Source organism: Bos taurus, chromosome 2 (assembly GCF_002263795.3).
Source record: "Bos taurus isolate L1 Dominette 01449 registration number 42190680 breed Hereford chromosome 2, ARS-UCD2.0, whole genome shotgun sequence".
In the NCBI taxonomy this organism is placed as follows: domain Eukaryota; kingdom Metazoa; phylum Chordata; class Mammalia; order Artiodactyla; family Bovidae; genus Bos; species Bos taurus.
This window is the reverse complement of record NC_037329.1, coordinates 121,993,682-122,013,412: the sequence shown is the minus strand read 5'-3', so window position 1 is coordinate 122,013,412 and position 19,731 is coordinate 121,993,682. Positions and strand designations below refer to the sequence as shown.

General features: G+C 53.4%; 1 protein-coding gene across 7 annotated transcripts in view; it reads right to left on the bottom strand.

The window, feature by feature from the left end:
* Window positions 1-1,053, bottom strand: part of COL16A1 (collagen type XVI alpha 1 chain) — a 56,203-nt gene extending 55,150 nt beyond the window's left edge. For 6 of the 7 annotated variants that reach the window (XM_005203053.4, XM_005203056.4, XM_015459964.3 and 3 more), the window contains exon 1: window positions 831-1,053. The gene's annotated coding sequence lies outside the window, so the exon portion shown is untranslated. Of the gene's footprint in view, window positions 1-596; window positions 732-830 lie in introns of all 7 variants that reach the window. The other variant, XM_005203054.4, reaches the window with a different exon arrangement.
* Between the last annotated feature and the right edge of the window lie 18,678 nt (window positions 1,054-19,731).

Below are 19,731 nucleotides of genomic sequence, written 5' to 3'. Positions count from 1 at the left end.
GAGACAGGCAGCCCGCGCGTGCGCACACAGTCATGATATGCACAGATATACAGGCATATATACACACAGGCATATTTGTGCACTGTGTGCACACAAGCCTACCTACACACAGGCAGGCTCACAGAGACATGTGTTCAGGGGCCACCCAGACACACCAGCTTGTACCCATACACGTGCACACAGGCAGGCGATGACTACCCTTCCTGTAGGCCCTCCTGTTGGGAAGTTCTTATGCAAGTCTGACCTCATTCTCTCCAGCTGTAAAGGAATTCTGTTTCCCCCTCCCTCAGTTCTGGATGGGGAACGAGAGCAGGAAGGACCCCTCGCCTCCATATATTTGGAGATAGGACCCCAATCTCCCTCTTCCTGAGGCAGAACTGTTCCGCCCCCCCCCCCCCCCCCCCCGCCCCACTCATCCCCCGTTCTTCGTTCTTCCGGTATGCACCTCCTATCCCTCCAACCCTCTCCTGACCTCCCCCTCCTGCCAGTCAGTGGAAGGACTGTCAGCTGTGTGAGGCGTATGAGTGCATGTGGAGGCGTGAACTTCCATGCGCTCCCTGTCCCCTTCCCGCTCCTGACCTCTGGCCTCCACTCACCTAGCCCCAGCCAGAGCAGGGCACTATAGAGATAGGAGAGATGCTTCCGCGAGGAAACGATCCCATCCCAATAGGAAGGCACAGACTTGGGGGCAGGGAGAGTCAGAACTGCCATGGAGGTAAGAGCTTATCCGGCTAGAAAGAAGAGGACTGAAGTTCGGAGAGGGAACGCCTTTTGCCCCAGGTCACACAGCAAGCCCAGAGCCGGAGGCAACCCCCTCCACCCTCACTTACCGTGGCTGGGGTTCGCCCCCACCTTACTGAGTAATCCAGGCAGCCCAATGCAGCCAACCCCAGAAAGCAGGGCCTGGGTTCCTCAGCCCGCTGGAAGGTCCTGGACCACTTCTGGCCGGCTTCGGGGACGCCAAGTTCCCGGGTCCCGAGCTTTGGGGGCTGAAGGCTGTCCGGCTCGCGCGCCCGCGCGCGCGACTGCCGGGGACTGCCGGCTACTCCGGGTGGGGGAATAGGGGGCGGCTCCAGGGGGCTGGGGACTTGCCAGGGCCGCTAATGGAACACAGCTGGACCCGCCCGCCAGGCTGGAGGAGGGAGGGAGGACCGAGAGGGGGCTCCAGCGGTGGCAGAGGCGGCGGGACGCGCGGCCCCGCTGCTGGCCTGGCTGCGCTCCCAGGCCCGCCCCTCCCATTTGCCCGCCAGGTGAGCGAGCGAGCTAGGCGGGACCCTGCGTGCCCGGAGCTGCCCTGCAAGGGGGCTCTGGCTGCAGGCGTCGGGGGGGGGGGCGGGGGGGAGGTGGGGGGCAGTGTCCGGCCCTTTAAGAGCCAGGCCTGGAGCTTGAAAGGCCTCCCCTTTGCCATCACCTTCCCCTTCCCCGGCTGGGCCTCCAGAAACGGGGGTGGGGGTGGGGCTGGGGGAGGGGGAATGAAGACCCTCCTCCCCAGTTCCGCGGCACCCGTGACGTGGCTGCTGCCCAAGCCTCCTTGGTCAGCTTTTTCCAGTTTCTGAGTTTAACATTCCCTGTGACTCTGTTCTCTGACCGTCTGAACTGGGGGGAGGGGGGCTCCCTCCAAGAGTTGGGGAGGATGCTAAATTAACCCCTTCTTCTCTGGACTCAATTCCAGACAAGTGGAACCCAGCGGGTCCCCTTATTCCTCCTAACTCCATGAGGTTAGAAGGGCTCAAATCCCTATCCTCTAGTTTTGAACTTACTATTTAACGATGACTTTACTTTCTCATCTGTAAAATGGGATAATGACTGCATATACTTTGTGAGCAGAAAACAAATTAGTCTGTAAAAGTGCTTACCAAGGGCACAAAAGAGGAGCTCAATAAATATTCGCTGTTTTATCATTATTATGGTGAATGCTGGCAGGATGTGAGGATGGAGGATGGGGTGAGGGGTGACTCTGGGCCAGCCCAGCAATGGAGAGGGTTTTGCTTTATGCTCAGAATGCAAGGAAGCAAGGGGAATTGAGGTTGGATGAGGAGAAGATTGGATTTCCGAGGAGAAGGAAGCAGGTAAAGTGTCTAGTTCTGTCCAGAGGCAGGGGGATGATCAAAGTGACCCTCCTAAAGGAGGTAGCAAATTTCTGGGCCCCAAGGAAGAGGACCTGTTGAGAAGTAGGTTCAAGAAGTCCTTGAGCATAAGAATGCCCGTGGGGGGAGCAACTGGAGTCCCCTGATTGGGGGGCAGGGGTCTTCCTGGAAAAGCAACATTGTGGAGCCATAGCCCTGTGGCCCCATGTAACCTGAGGTGGGGGTGGGGGGGCAGGACTGGGATTTCCTGCCCCCAGAGCCTGAGGCACTGAGTCAGCGGAAACCCCAGCCATGGCCACGGAGGCGCACCACTGTGGTCCCTGAGCAGAGACGGCCCAGATGTGGCTACGACAGTGGCAGGGCCTGGGAAGCGCTGAGCTCAGCAGGCGGGAAGTGGAGGGGGTGGGGCTTTCTGGGAGCTTTGGCCTGAGGAGTGGGTAGGCACAGGCTCTGTCCCGTAGGGTGCTGCCCCAGCGGCAGGCACTTGGGAATGAATAGACAACACCCAGATAGAGGTCAGGCTCTGTGCTTAGCATTTAACATCGGCTAGCTCCTTTCATCCTCACAACAGCCCCAGAAAGAGAATTCTGTGCTTACCCCCATTTTACAGATGGAGAAACCCGGAGCATAGGAATGACCCAACTTGCCCAAGGTCACATAGTTAGTGGGTGGTGGGGCAGGGGCCCACGTCAGCTAGCCTGGACCCACTGCACATGCTGTTAACCACTGTGCCACCCTGGGCACCCCCAATCCTTCCCCCACTCATACCCCAGACCCTCCTAGGCATGAGGGGATGGCTGGACCCAGAGCAGAAAGGACCTGAGAAGGGGGAGTCCAGATCCCTTTCCATTGCTCCCTAAGGGTGTGCATAAGAACAGCCAAGCCTGGGGCACACCCTGTGCCTGGATATACTATCACAGACACAGTCTAGAAATGGGCCTGTGCCCCTCCCTGCCCCAGACACATATATGCACCCATGCAGAAGCAGAGAGTTAGATATGTTCTCTCACAGCACATGTGTATAGACTCCGTGTGCAAATGTAGACAGGTTTACACAGACACATGCACACACACAATACTCCTCCACATAAGCAGACACATAGAAATACACATGTGAGCACAGATGAAGCCACAGAAATACATCCCTGGGTGTACTCAAACACAGGTGCGTCATTTTCAGAATGTACACATACAGTATTTCATGTACTTGGATATGCACAAAGACATGCAGGCACATGTAGACGTGTGTGTACAAACATACACATAGAAACACACACCCGCGCCCACAGGCATCATTCTTCATATATGCACACAGGGAAACCTGCAGCACATACATGCGCAGACACAGACACGGGGAGCCACACAGACTCGGCTCCCACGGAAACCCCTGCTCAGATATTTACTCACCAATGGGCGTCCACACACACGCAGGCCGCGACACTGACACATTTACATGCATTCAGCCCCAGAAAGCCCTGCATGCCAGCAAGCAGGGTATCCCGTGGGGCTGGGCTCAGTGCCCTCACCCCAGATGGCATCGCCACGAGGTAATCAACGCTGCTAATCGCCACCAGCTGCCCCGGAGCCTGCCTGCCGCTGCCGGGCGGGGCTCCCGGGCCTCCTGGGCCTGGGGTTGTGTGCCCAGATGTCAGCAGCGCCAAGGGCCTGCCCACCCCATTGTTCCTGCTGGCCCTTGGGGAATCCCCATCTGGCAGGGGCAGCACCTGGGGCTGGGGGAAGCAAAGAGTCAAGACAGGGCCTGGTCCCAGGTCAGGCCCAGGAGCCCCCACATGGCCAAGCAAGAGGTGGTCTGAACCTACACAGGCACACATGCACACCTGGGCCCAGCAGATGTGCACACAGGTGCACACACATACACACACAGGCACATCACACAGCCGAAACAGACTCCTGTACTGTTCCCCACAGAGCTGCCTCTCCGTGTCTTCCTCATGCTGGTAAACACCACCGTAATTCATTCAGATGCTCAGGCAAACCACTCAGGAGTCATCCTTGGCTCCTTCCTTTCTCGCCGCCATCCCACTATCTTGTTGATTCCACACCCAAAACACAGCCCGAATCCACCCACTTCTCCCCAGTCTCACCCAAGCCACCCACCTCTTTTGCCTGGACTACTGCAGGAGCCTCGCAACCCCCTACTTCCCACCCAGCAGCCAGCGAGATCTTTCCAAACCTGTATCTGTTGGCGTCACTATCCAGCTTCAGTCTTCTAGTTTTCATTTCACCTAGAAGAACCCCGGCATCTTTCCCCTGGCCTTACCAAATCCTTCATGATCTGCCCTCTGCCTTCCTGTCCAGCCACCTCACCCCCTGAAGCTGTGGCCCCACCAGCCTCCTTTCTCAGTCTTGCATTCACCGAGTTGGTTTTCTCCTCAGAGTGTTGTACCAAGTCATTCTTCTGCAAGGATTTGCCCCTGATCTTTGCCAGGCTGGCTCTTTGACATCCAGGTCTTACCTCACCCTTCACCTCCTCAGTGACCTTCCCTGACCACCAGGTATAGAGGAGCCCTGAGTCGTCCTCTAATACATGACTCCGTTTCACATCTCTGCACAGCTCTGGTATTTCTTTGTATACTTTTTCTATGAATAAGCAAGCATCTCCATGAGGGGCCATGTTCACTGATACCCACTGCCCTGCACCCCACAGGCAGCCAGTGGTGAATTAGCAGATGAACGCACCCAAGCACTGCCGGGCTCTCAGATACAGATGGCTCCCACGGGAAGTGTGACACAGGAGCACAGACATGAATGTGCACGTGGGCAGAGATACACACACATGCCCAGAGGGCGTGAGTCACAGAGAAGAGGCAGAGGTCAGTCCCTTGAGCGTCTCTGGATGTCTCTGTCCTGTCTCCTTTGACTGAATGTGTCTCCCTCACGGAATCTGGCCTCTTTTCTCTGCGTCTAATTCTCCTGCTCTCTTTCCTCCCTCTCTGTGACTCCGGCCCCCTCTTCAGCTCCCTCTCATCTTTGTCTCTGTTTCTGACTCTCCTCTCTCCCTCTATTTTTGGATCTGCGTCTCTAACTGCATCTCTCTGTGCGTCTCTGATCTGTTTCTTGCATTTTTTGCGTCCTTATGTCCTCCTCTCCCGTCTCTCTTTGTCTCATCCATGTTCTCTGCTTCTCTTCACTCTGTCTCTCTGCCTCTGTTTCTGGCTCTTTATCTCTGACTGTCTCTCATCCTCCCTCCTCCCCCGCTAAATCAGCCCTGTCACCACGTCTCCACGGCTCTCTGCATCCCAGTGGCAGGGGGACCCATCTTTCACCTCTGGTGGCAGCTTTATGGTCCCGGCGGGCGGGCTGATGCTCCACTCTGCTGATGCCCCTCTCCCTCACAGGGCCATGGCGAGCTTCACGCTGACAACCCCAGCCCTGGCTACATTCTTAGATGCCCAACTTCAGTAGCACCTGGTACCAGGTACCTGCTTGGTTTGGCCACCCTGGAGCTTCTGGAAAGGTGAGCCCAGACTCTGATGGGCACTGCCAGGCATGGGGCAGTGGTCGGGGAAGTAGACTCCGACGGGGGAAGCGGGGACACTCCAGGCATCCTGAGCCCCAGCTTGGTTGTCCCCTGGGCTCTGCCCACCTGTTCTGAGGGACCTGTGGAGAGGCGACAGGCACAAGAGCCCTGGAGTCCAGGCCCATCTCTACCTGCTGTGTGACCCTGGACCCCAGCCTCCCCACCATCCCATGAGGCAAACAAAGCACCTCAGACCACCCTGCCTAATAATCTCAGTGATTCTCAACAGGGGCAATTTTCCTCCCCGGGAGATATTCGGTAACGTCTGGAGATATCTGGGGTCATCACAGCTTGGTGGGGGGACCTCCTAACATCTAGATGGTAGAGGCCACAGGACGCTGCTAAACATCCTACAAGGCACAACACGGTCTCTCACGATACAGAATGATCCTGTCCAAAATGCTCTCCTCCAAGGGGAAGATTCCACCCCTCAGAATTCCCACGCTCTCTGACCTCCTTTAAACTCTTAATCATGCTCTGACCAGGGCTGGGGGCCATTTAGAAGACACAGGGGTTGCTCCTGCGTCTGCCTTCAATAACAGCAGCTAACATTTATTGAGCCCTTTTCAAGTTGCTGGTCGGCACCACGCACGGAGAAACTCATTTTAGTCTCGCCACAACGGCGGGAAGCCCAGGCACTGTTATGATCCCCACTCTAAGCCTGAGGAGACAGGCAGAAAGAACATGAGTAATCAGCTCAAGGTTACACAGCTAGCCAGGATGGAGCTGGATGGGAAACGGTCACTTTGGGACAGACCCACAGGGCAGAGTCCTCTCTGGAAAGGAGCTCACACAGCAGGGCTCTGGGAAGTCCCTTTCCCTCTCTGAGTCACCATTTTTTCTTTTCTTTTTTATAAAATATTAATTTGGCTGTGTTGGGTCTTAGTTGTGGTATGCAGGATCCTGCGTTGTGGCGCACAGACTTTCTAGTTATGGCATAAAGGCTCAGTAGTTGCAGCTCAGATCTTAGTCCCCCCAACCAGGGATTGAACCTGCAACCCTGCATTGCAAGGCAGATTCTTAACCACTGGACCCCCAAGGAGATCCCTGAGTTGCCATTTTTTTCATCTGTCAAATGAGATCTTTAACCAGCAACAATTCTAGGAGGTGAGGCAGTGTTATCACCTTCACTTCACAGGCTAGGAAAGCAGGGATTCATGATCAGTCTCAAAGTCATAGGGCTGGAAAGTGGTGGAGCAGAGATTTGAACTTAGTTCTGCCTGAACTCAGCTCTGTCTGACTCCAGGGCCCGTGATCTTACATAGGTCACCTGCACCCTGCCCCACTCTCACCCAGGGCCTATAAGACAGGAGAGCAGAAGTTGGGAGCTTGGAGGACTTGTTAAACACAGACTGTCAGCCCCTCACCCCTAGAGTTTCTGATTCAGCAGTTTGCTTTTCAAATAACTTCCCAGGCAATGCTGGTGCTGGGGCCCAGGGACCACATGTGAGAAACCCTGCAGAAGAGCATGGTGTTAGATCACCTATGCTGCTGCTGCTGCTGCTGCTGCTAAGTCACTTCAGTCGTGTCCGACCCTGTGCGACCCCACAGACAGCAGCCCACCAGGCTCCCCCGTCCCTGGGATTCTCCAGGCAAGAACACTGGAGTGGGTTGCCATTTCCTTCTCCAATCCATGAAAGTGAAAAGTGAAGTCACTCAATCGTGTCCAACTCTTAGTGACCCCATGGACTGCAGCCTACCAGGCTCCTCCGTACCTGGGTCCAAATCATGGCTCTGTAATTTGGTGGCATCACTTCACCTTTTCCTCGGATAAACAGAAATACAGCATCTGTATGCAGAAGCAGTATACAGAGATACAGTATCTGTCACTTAGGGTTTGCTGAAAGGATTATGGGAGAGATAGGCGAAGGGGAAGGTGCTCTCCTGCTGTCAGCACCTACCAAATATGCTCATAAATGCTCGCCAGCGTCACTGTCCCCAACAAGGCACCTCCCTCCTCTCCAGACAGACCGGAAGTCCCCGGAAGGGCGGTGAAGGACTCAGTTAAGGACTTAAACATCCTTTTCTCCTGTCTACCAGCCACCTCCCCAGGCCTGCACAGAGCAGGACACAGAGATGACACCTCAGAACACACATGGGAGGGACAGTGCCTCTGCCAAGACATCCCAAGGTCCTTTGTCCCATAGCACAGAGCCTGTGGGGCAGGGATGAGAGTGCAGCCCAAGCAGCACTGAAGACCCTCAGAGAGACCTGCCCGCCACCGGTCTTCCTCCAGGCCCTGCCCCATTCCCAGGAATCCCTTCTGGTGCGAGAGTTGGCTTCCCAAGGCCCTAGTGGAATAGCTTGTATACCTTCACCCAAGCATCATTTTGGGTACCAGCCAACTCAACTCACAGCCCTGTTTTGCTGTATGAGCTTTAGCCAATTGTTAGGCCTCTCTAAGTCTTAGTTTCTTTCTTTTAAAATTTATTTATTTTGGCTGCGCTGGGTCTTCGTTGCTGCACACGGACCTTTGCTAGTTCCGGTAAGCCGAGGCTACTCTGTTTTGGTGCACGGGCTTCTCATTGCAGTGGCTTCTTTTGTTGCTGAGCATAGGCTCTAGCTAGGGTGCACAGACTTCAGTAGCTGCAGTGCATAGGCTCAGTAGTTGAGATGCACGGGCTTAGTTGCCCCACGGCATGTGGAATCATCCCGGACCAGGTATACAACCTGTATCTTCTGTACTGGCAGGCAGATTCTTAACCACAGGACCACCAAGAAGTCGTAGGTCTAGTCAAACAAGAACTCAGCATAGTGTTAAGGGTGGGGGCTGCAGCCTCAGAATAATTGGGTTCAAACCTCACTCCTACCACTTACAAGCTGTGTGACTTTTGGCAAATCCCTTCATCTCCTGAAGACAGCTTCAGTTTCCTTATTGATAAAATGGAATTGTCCACAGCTCACAGGGATGCTGTGAGAGTTCCCTGAGATGAGACATTTCAAGTGCTGTGCACAGCTCCTGAAACTCAATAGATGCTAGCTATTCCATACACACGATGAGAGAGTGTAACCTTACCACCGCAACAAACACATCTGTTAGCTGCCTTCCCTTCCCACCTGCCCTTCCCATGTTTAGCTTTGAGACTATCTTCACCTTCCTTCCCAAAGAGGCTGAGGAAGGCAGTTGGGAACAGTCTCCCAGAAAGGGCAGATCTGAGCAGAAGCTTGGAAGAGGGAGGGGTGTAATTAATTATCAGCCTGCTAGACTGTAAGCCTGCTACCATTTTATCCCTGGAACATGTGACAGAGACAAGGCCCTTTATAAATACTGGCAGCAAGAATGAAACAGGACCCAGGACAAACTCCCTTTGGTGGAGAGCAAGCCAAGGAGTCTCCTGGGTGAGGCATGGTGGGGAGAGGAGCACTTGGGGACTCCCGGCCTCTGTCTTTGCATGCAAGAGCCTCAGACAGTTGGACTCATAAATTCTTTGAATCCTGGAACTCTGGGTGGAGAGAAACTGGCTGCTGCCCAGCCCCACCTCCTCCCAGTAGTGCCCGGGGCTGGACTGGGGAGTCCTGACAACCTAGCTAGAAAGGGAGACTGAGGAAGCGGATTTTCAGGGTGAAAATCCAACTTTTTCATCAAGGCAGGAAATAAAATCTAAGCTCGGAGAAGGTTTGTTCCTGGCTCTGCTACTTCCTGGCTTCATTCTCTTCTGTCATCTCTCTAAGCCCTTACTTTCCATACCTGTAAAATGGGGTGATAATGATAGCACCTAACCACATGGAACTGTTGGGAGGATTAAATGAGATAATACATGAAACTAAGCCAAGTCCGTAGTAAATGCTCAAAAATATTAATTATTAACATCATTAGTACTGGGGAGGGCTGCTAATTCACCGGGCACTCTTGCCCTGCATCTTACACCCACGTTCATCGCTGGCAGTCCCTCCCCACCCCACTTGCCTTCCTATTTACAAAGCTGATTTCATGTAGCTTTGAAAGGTCAATGACATTTCCAACAGATATCAGACAATTTTTTCCATGAAGTGGCCTAAATAATATATTATAAAGAAATAAAACCAACTGGAGTATTGTCAGCCTTGATCATTCAGAAAAGGCTTGATATTGGTGTCTGGATGACAGAGAACAGGTGGTTGGAAGGTGGGGAGAAAGAGCCTGGGACAGGGGACCTGGATTCAGGGCCTGTGCCCTTTGCCAACAAGGAAAAGATGATCTTAGAGACTCTTGAGCCCCTTTGTTCCCTGAGCCTGAGGCTCTTAAACCTGTAACGACCCAAACATGCCCCCTCCTGAGAACAGGAACCAGCCTTAGTTGCTCAGTCATGTCCCATTCTTTGGGACCCCATGGACTGTAACCACCAGACTCCTCCATCCATGGGATTTTCCAGGCAAGAATACTGGAGTGGGTTGCCATTTCTTTCTCCAAGGGATCTTCCCAACCCAGGGATTGAACCCAGGTCTCCCGCATTGCAGGCAGATTCTTTACCGCCAGGTGAGCCAGACCCATGCAAAGCCAGGATGCTCCCCTTCCTCCCTCCACTCTGACCCAAGCGTTCCACATTCACTTAAGTGCCCTGACCAGGCCCCAATCATCTTGGGTGAGCCCCTGGGGGTAGGAGCTGGGGCTCACCGCACCACACCCATTAATCCTCCTCTGTACATCCAGAAGCGGAAAAAAATAGGTGCCAGAGATAACTGACTTGCTGAGCTGGAACTAAACCCACATGTAACACCCAGCAGGTCACTGCTGCTTTTTAAAGAATAATTTTAATCGTCTGGACAATCCTAAGTACCTATTCTTATTCCGATTTTACAGGTGAATGGATGTCATCTTCAACTCGAGCACTTTAAGGAAACAGGTGGGGAGAAGTGGCTGGCTAGGAGTCAGAGCTGGGATTTGAACCCAGGAATATCACAGCACAATCTGCTGTGTGATAGGCCCCTTCCTCTCTCCTGGACTCAGCTTTCTCATCTGTTGAATGGGAATGCTAACTCTGGAACCTCAAAGATCCAAGTTGGGACTTCTTGCTGCCCGGAGGCCAGGTCCCCACCCAGAAGCCTAGAACATCTCTGTGGGCCTGGGCAGGAGAGAAGGGCAGGTGTAGACATGACTGCTCCGCGGGTGGGTGGGGGATGGGGGCGCTGCCGGCAGGCACGCAAAAACAACTAAATAAATCAGGACCGGGGGACTCCTAATCCTTCCCGGCTGTGGCTGCTACCGCTCACGCGGCCGGGTCCGCCATCGCCTGGCTGGCTCCCCGGGCATGGGAGGGGGACATGGCACGGCCAAGAGTGCAGAGTCGGGCCAACAGGATCGGAGCGATGCCCAACCGTCAAGGCGGCCTCGGCTCTCGAGACGGGGAAGGCCCTGCCGGCAGGGTGACTCAGGCCTCCCAGACCCCCTCCTGCGTAGGCACGCTCCCTGGCCTCGATCTATTTTTAGAGCCTGAGCGTCGAGGGGCGGCGGGGGGAGGTTCATGGGGGTGCAGGCGCCTGACCAGCTTCTCCAGCTCAGGACTTAAGCCCCAGGACCTCTAACTGTCTGTCTAGCAAAGAACGGAAACACTTGGGGTGTAGGGGGTGGGGGAGGTGCGCGCCCAGAAAATGTATCTTCCTTTTTCCCTTCGGCTTCGCAAGGCCTGGCAGTTTCAGGGAGCTGGGCGCGGCCTCCTGAGAAACGACCTCTGTTAAGTGGGGCCAGGAGCCTCCCGACCGTCCGTCTGTCTGGCTATTGGACTGAAAGCCAGAGCGGGCAGGACTCCCGGGCGACCGCAGAGGCTGGGACCGGGCGGGGGCGGGGAGTGCTGGGAGAGAGGGGAGGAAGCCTCCAGTTTCAGGAGATCCCAACACCACCCCGCCATAGGCCACGCCCCTAGCCCGCCTTGGGCCACACCCACGGCCCGGGTGGCATCCCTGACTCCACCTTGGGCCCCGCCTCCTAACTAGCTCCGCCCACAGCCAAGCGCGTATCCTGTTCCCAAAGTCCGGGAAGGCCTAGATGCCATTCTCCTTAACAGCCTGGCACCGGAACTGGGCCCGTCTTTGGGGGTTGGAGCAAAAGTGAGAGGGATGGGGGCCTCCTCCCCCAGCGTGAGGTCGGGAGAAGGAGAGCATCGAGGGCAACAATGGCGCCATTGATGGGGATGCCTCTAGGCTGGGGACCTATCTGTGGGAGCCAGGCAGTTTTGGAGGCTGAAGGGGTGGAGGCAGTCCCCAGCACAGAAACACTCCTGTATACCTGGGCACAGAGCTCTACACCGAGGGGACCTGGGGCAGAGGGCCCTCACTACTGGGCCCTCGAGGCTGAGAACAGAGTCCTAGGGAGTGGGGACAGCTGAAGACCCCAAATATTGATACATGTGCTCTGGGTCGAGTTCAGGGACACACGGGGTTTGGAGAAGCCCAAGTGGAGGCCCAGCCCACTGAGGGTGAGGGGCAGAGGATGAGAGGCGGAGCCGGTCTCCCAGCACCAGCCCTCCATCTAGTGGGAAGTTTGGGAATCGCGGGATGCAGAGATGGGGTGCGGGGAGGGGTCCATTGCACCCCCAATCCTTCCTTCTTCTCCCTAGATTTTCTGCTGACACCTTCACACCAACATCCTGCTCTGCTCCGTCTCAAGGACTCCCCCCTGATAGTCATTCGAAGATCCACCCTCCCCCTACCCCCAAAACCTGTCCCTCTTCCCTCATTACTTACGGATAATGCCCTCTTCTGTTCATCACCGCCACCATCAGGGGTCCAGGCAGCCACCATCCTTTGCCTGGATCCCTGCAGTTCCTGGCAACTGCCTTCCCTGCCTCCAATTTTACCCTCTCCCCATTCATTCTTCTACTGCTAGTCAACTAAATGTTTCTGAACCAGACCTCTGCTTGGGTCACTTCCTTGATTAATTATTTTCCGTGGCTTCTCTTGGTCAGATGAACTCCAAACCTTGGCTTGGGACTTGGGAGGCTCTTTATCACCCAGACTCACCTCCTTCAATCCCAGCTATTCTCACAGAACAATTATCAGTTCATCACACACCCCTGTTGGCTGTCACCTCGAGGCCTTCATACCTGCTGTTCCCTCCTCCCAGAATACTTTTCCTTGCTGTCTTCAGGACTCTGTCTGGCCAAAAAAAAAAAAAAAAATAGTCCCCTCCTTGGGAGGCTTTTCCTGGCCTTTTGGCATGAGTTAGGTAACTCTTGTCTGAGCTCCCACAGGACCCAGTGCCTGGGTCTCTCATCACCTATCCACTTTGTGGCAATATATTTTATTGAGATGTTAATTACTTTGCTCCCTTCCCAGTTCCAAGCTGGTATCTGAGCCCTTTGATTTTTCTAGCCTCAGGGAACTTGTGAGGGGTTGAACACAAAAGCTGCTTGAAGTTTGATGGCTCATCCTGACTTTTGAAAAAGCTAGCCTTCTGGAAGTGACTGCGCTAGGTGTTCCCAAGGGATGGGGAGAAGAGGCCAGCCAACGAGGGCAGAGAAAGGAGAGCACGCAGTTAGCTGCAGTGGATTCAGAAGCAGGGGTCGTCTGAGTGGTGGAGATTGGGGTCCAGTAGCCCCTCCCCCAACAGATAATGGGAACTGAGGGGACGGGTGGGACACCTGGGGAGGCCAGAGCCCAAGCACTGGGGTACCAACCTCAATGCCTCTGGGTGGCAGAGGAACAGCTGAGTTGCCAAAGCTCAAGGGACCCCATGGACTAGTACAATGAGCATCTATCTCTATGTAACCAGTGTACCCAGAATCAGGACTCCATGTTTAGACCCCAGGTGGGACAGCAGGTCCTCGCACAAGCCTATAGGGAAAGTGACAGGCAGCACCAGGGTGGTTGAGATTGAATCTTCTGCCAACATGTAGGAAAGGGCTTAGAGTTAGAGTCAGATTAGAGCTGATTTAATGAGAATACAAAAATAGGATGTTTCTTGAGTCCGTGTGCCAACAGTCCCACCTGCTCCACCTGTCTGTGCTTCCCACTGCAGGACTGAAACTAGGTGTGCCTCATTCAGAATTGAATTCTTAGGACCCATCGCGGTGCCTGGCACATTGTAGGGATGCATTCAAAATGTATTTGTTGAATTCATTTTTCCTTGGGAGCTACAGAAATCTTTCTAAAGCCCAAAACTGTTCCAGTGATTTGCCAGCAGTCCTCAGAATAAAATCCAAACCCCTATTGTGGCCCACAAGGCCCACTGCCATCGGAACCTGCTTCCCTTCGCCACCTCATCTCTGCAGCCCATCCTCCTCACTTTCCTCTCCACCCAAACCTCATGATTTGCAATTTTCCAAACTTTCCAGGTTGTTTCATGCCTCCATGCATTTGCTTACGTGGCACCCTCCACCAGCAGTGTCATTTCCCTTTTCTTTGCCTGCTGAGTTTTCAATCGGTCTTCAAAGCTCTGTACAAGTGTGGTCTTCTTTAAATGCCTCCCCTGACACCCTCCCACTAAAGGCAGAGGAGACGCCTCCTGCTCTTGGGCCTATTGTTCATGTCCAGTTCTGACTCCCTCTTCCCAGGCTCCTTTTCCTGGATCATGAGCTTCCCTCGTGTGATGAGCCCCCATAGCAGCGCCAGGTTCACCATGCTGCTGCTGCTAAGTAGCTTCAGTCGTGTCCAACTCCGTTCACCATAGTTCTCCATAAATGCTCAGTGTCCACTGAGCACTAGTCCTGACTCTCCCCTCCATGGACTCCTAGTGTAATGTTGAGCAACCTCTCCCTTCTGTGGGCCTGTTTTCCCTCTCTGCACAATGTTGGGGGGGGGGCAGTGAAACTCATGGTTTCTAAGGACCCTTCCTTCCCTGGGTTGGGATTGGAAGTGATGGCATGTAAAGCATCAATCACCCATGTGTGCTGTCGGCCAGCTAAGGGCAGAGCCCACTCAGACACGTGGCTGCACATGGTAGCGCCCCGGGCCACCCGGGAACAAACCCCTGCCTAAATAGCTGCACATAACCCTCTCACACACAAGTGGACGTGGCCTTCATCCCCAGTCAACTGTTGGCCCTAATACTAAAAAATTCATTAGCAGCTGGAGCTGCCAGTCCAGCAGCAAGTTAATATGCAAGGAAGAAGCCTCCTGCAATATGCATGCTTGAAGGCTGGTGTTCTCTGGGGCTCTCTCCTTTCCAGGCTTGCACAGGCAACACCCTCCCTCTACCCCCAAGTCTAGACGCAGACGCAGCTGGTCTGCAGTGGAGAAACAAGGGCCAGAGCCTTAGCTCTACCAGCTTCCTGGATACTTGCCTCTTGATCTCCTATGGGAACCTTAAACTCCACATTCATTCATTCATTCAACATTAGCTATGAAGTTCCTATCATGTGTCAGGCAATGGTGTGAATGTCAGAGACTCACTCTGTTTTGCCCTCACAGGCTTACAGTCTGGTGGAGGAGACAGCCCTCCTCCAGGGAATCTTCCCAACCCAGGGATCAAACCCAGGTCTCCCACACTGCAGGCAGATTTTTTTACCATCTGAGCCACCAGGGAAGCCCAAACAGAAGATAGGTGCCATAATTTCACCAGGAGAAGTGGTACTATGGAAGGATTAGGATGATGTGATTAAAAATGGTCCAGAAGGGCAAGGGGTATGCAGGAGGTGCATTAGAGCTTCAATCAAAAGATGAGAAGCCAGGAAAGCAGATAACCAGGGAAGAACCTTTCAAGTGGTGGGTATAACATATGCAAAGGCCCTGGGGTGGGAGAAACTGTGTTCAAAGAGCAAAAAGGAGGACATGCAACTGGAGCTCTGTCAAGAGAGATGGGCAGGGACCACAGGAAGGAAATGTAACTTTATTCTAAGAGAAACAAGAGGCCCCTGGAAGGTTTGGGGCAGAGGAAAGAAAATCCATCCCTTTGTCCTGCTTCCCTCTTCTTCTGTGTCCTTCTTTAAAAGTATGTCTTCCTCATCTTTACATTGTCAGTGCCCAGTTCAGGGTCTGGCACAACTTGGCATCAGACAATGTTTACAGAATAAATGAATGACCAAGCCAGGCTCTTCTGGCTTTAGACTTGACTGAGTGGCTCCGAGTGGGTCAGCTGGGCTGCTGTGAAGTTTCGGCAGCTCAGAATGGGAGTCATCTGGGCCGGACTAAGACATTTAGATGTCCTCATACTCCCCATACATGATTCATAACAGAAATAACAGTAACCCACGAGGCATAATACTTATGTGTCTGCTGAAATGAAAACAACTTCTTTGTGGATTTTTCAATCACAAAACTCTGGACAAGTTCATCGCAGCAGTATTTCTTCACACACGTGTGTGTGTGTGCACCTATGTTGTTGCCACCTTGCTGGTGCCTCAAGCTGGACTGCCTGTTGGGTCACACCCAGTGCCACATGGCCGGCCTGACCCAACTGTCCCCTTGGTGACACAGTCTTGGCTCTTGAGCTCTGCATAATGAGGAACACCAAGGGGGCCACAGTGGCCCAGGCCTAACTGATAGTGAGCAGCCTCAGAGCATGTTGCCAGAAGCTTCTCAAGGCTGCACCAGATGTGACAACTGCTCGGTGTGAGAACTCTCGTAATACCTCCTTGGGCCAAGGTTTGCCCCTGCCCATCCCTGACCCTCTAAAACTATAAAAAATGATCCAGGCCCTAAGAAACTTCTCAGAAGAGGAATCTAAGGCTCAGAGAGGTTATTTAATTTACCCAAGGTCGATCAGAAGTTTGGGACGGAGTTGTGCTTTGAGCACAAGCCTGGCCCGTAAAGCAGACTTCATGCCTTTCCTGAGTGTGGGTGGGCTGGGCCGGGTGCAGAGGCACAGCCCCCCAGCCCATATCTGGATCCACAGAGCTGACAAGAACACATGGTGGAGCTGGACCCAGCCTAGTTTTGAGATGGGCTCTGCCCTCCCCTCAGCCTCTTTCACTGCTCAGAGGGGCTCTAGGTCTCTAAGCTCAACTCTCCCCGAAGCCCACCTCCAGGGCCCAGAGAAGGAGTCCATATAAAGTCCCTGTGTGGGTTCCACAGCATCACACGGGCACAGTGGTGGGCACCTGGGAGGGGCTCCAGAAGCCTGAGCCAACACGGCCCTCGGGTTCTGGGTCTCAGGATTGGGCCTCACTTTTGTCCCACGGTGGGTCCTTCATGGTTTATATCCTTCCCTTCAATGCTCAGCCTGCAACCACACCTGCTCTATATACGGACCCTGCAGGGAGTCAGGCTCAGTCCCTGCCTGGGAGGAATGTATACCTCCCCACCTGCTCCTTGCTGGAGACAAGAGCTCAGGAAACTCAAACAAAGCAGATCAGTGGTTTTCAGGGAGAATGGGAGGCTGGGTGGCTAAGGGTAGCACCCCCACATGCAGCCAGTTTTCCCAAGCTGACCCTGGCTGAGCTCCACCGCCCCTGGGTTCCAGTACTGCATCACCCCACCCCGCCCCCCATGGGTGGGAAGTGACAAATGAGTCTGAGGAAGTGGAGGAGGGGAGTCAGCAATCGATGGCATTAACATGGTGCCCAAATTAAATATTGACTTTCTCGGTTGACCCTGGGGATGCCTGGATTGATGGCTGGTGCTGTGCTGTGCCACCACCAGGGATTGGGACATACCAGCCTGGAGCAGGGTCAGTGGGCAGCTGAGGCTTGTGGGGTGAGCTCACCCCTGTTCCTGCCTGGTCAGAAGGAACAGGACAAGGGCCGCAGAGAGCCCAAGGCAGTGGGTTTGTCTGTCCATCTTGTGCCTGGGAGCTCCCTACTCTGTAGAGTCCAGAGTTCCCTCTTCCCAGAAGACCTTAGAGCCAAGGTTTCGTTGAATGCCCACCCCTCTCCTCCCCCACCCTCCTTCAGGAACTGTGTCTGGCCTGCCGCCCAGCAAATGAGCAGAATCAATCTCTGTGATGACATCCATTACCAGGGCTCAGGACCCTGCCTCCCAGGACAGTAAGACTGGTTATTTTTGGTCTATCATTATGTAGGATCTTGGGGAGGGGGTAAGGACGGCCTCTCCATCCTTGGAAACATTCCATCATCCTCTCCGGGTAACTTCACCTTCAGAATCAACAGTGGCCCCTGAGCTTTCTTTCCTTCTTTTCATATCTCCATTTCAGAAATTGTCTATCCTGCCTTAATTTCTTCACCTCCCCCTCACCCTGCAGCCTGTTCCAGTATGCTTCCTGCCATGTCAGTGACTCTAATGCCGCCCTTTTCCTGAATTCCAGTCCTGTATTTCTAACCACCTACTTCCTACTTGAAATTCCCCCTTGACTATTTCCAAGGTATTACAGTGTTAACAGGCTCAAGGTGAAAGTCGTAATTGTCTCCCCCACAGCTGATCCTCTTCCTGGCCTCCGAATTCAATGGCATGGTCATCCATCTGGGCATGTTAAGACAGAAGCCCACAAGTCACCCTTGGCTCCTTCTGATAACACCCATACCAGGGGCTGACAAGTCCATTGCTGCATACATTCAGATTCCGTGCCCCGTCTGTGAAGTGAAGTCGCTCAGTTGTGTCTGACTGACTCTTTGTGACCCCATGGACTGTAGCCTACCAGGCTCCTCCATCCCTGAGATTTTCCAGGCAAGAGTACTGGAGTGGGTTGCCATGTAGCATCCCCCTAATTTAAGTTTCCTTGTTATGCGTGGTCTCTTCATTGGTCTCTCCGCATCCATCTCACTCTTCAGTAACTGCCCCCATCCATTTCCCATTCACCCTGAGCAACCCTATTAAATCTGATCCTGCCAACCCCTACCCAACACCCTTCTTGGATTTCCACTAGTCTGAAACTCCAAAACCCTTATTCGAGTCTCCCCTGCCCTGGTCACTTAGCAAGTGCTTCAAGGGCCTGAGAGGGGTTCCTGGGGTTGGTGTCCTTGGAAGAGTGCAAGGAGGAGAAATAGGGGGCACTGGGTACTGGCTCTAAAAAGCCCCAGCTGTTGGACCCCATGAACTGCCCAGGGGTTGCAAGAAGCAGCCTCAAGGGAAATGAGTCCAGAGAGACAGAAGGTGGCAGCACCCTCCACCCAGGTTTTCCCTCTGGCCACCTAGGCCACCTAATTTTCTTTTAATTGGTGTCTAATGGAAGTGAATTAAATTCAATTGAGTTTTAAAATGTTGATCCAAGTGCCTTTCCTAACCTGCCTCCCTTATCCCAGGATCTGGGGCTGCAGGTGGGAAAAAAGGAAGATGGGTTGTGAGGGTGGTTGTAGAGGGTGAGGGGAGGGGGTGTGTAGTGTAAGTAGGCCAGATACCAGTGCACAGGTCTCCTCAGGACCTTCTCCTGCATCCCTAACACCCCCTTTCTGCCAATTAGGGTCTCCTGAATACCCAAATCCCAGGAATATCGACTTTGGACCTACTCGGTACTGGCACTGAGCTGGGAACCCATCTTATATCACCTCCATGAATCCTCCCATGACCAGTTGAGGCAGGTAGTATTCCTACCTCCTTTTCAGAGGTCGCTGAATTGATTTGCCCAAGGTCACTGCCTTTATTCTGTCTAGAGCTGTGCTGTCTAATATGATTGCCACTGACCACATGTGGCTACTGAGTCCTCAATTCTGAATTGAGACATACTGTACATGTAATGCACACACTTTCAGAGAATTAGGTATGGAAAAAGAATGTAAAGTAGCTCATCGATAATTTTCTATATTGATTATGTGTTTTTGAAATAATAACATTTTGATATAGTGGGCTAAATAGATTATTTAAATGAATGTCGTTAATTTTTACTTAAAAAAAATAGCTACTAGAAAGCTTTAAATTACATATGTAGCTTGCATTAGGCTCAGACAGATTAAGAATCTGCCTGCAATGTGGGAGACTGAGGTTTAATCCCTGAGTCAGGAAGATCCCCTGGGGAAAAGAATGGCTACCCACTCCAGTATTCTTGCCAGGAGAATTCCATGGACAGAGGAGCCTGGCGGGCTACAGTCCATGGGGTTGCAAAGAGTCGGACACGACTGAGCAACTTTGAGAGTGAGAGAGAGTTTGCATTATATTTTTGTTGGACATTCCCAGGGTATGATCTTATGAAAGTGGGGATGGTCTGCTCACCCATGACCTTGCCACAGTCTGAAAGGCAAGGAAAGGCTGCAGGTGAGCTTGGGTGAGCTGCTCAGGCTGCTGTCTCCTTATTGCCTGGGAGGGTGGCAAGTCTCTTTCAGCACCCTGGACAGCATCTGGGCTCACTTCCCACCTGGGGTC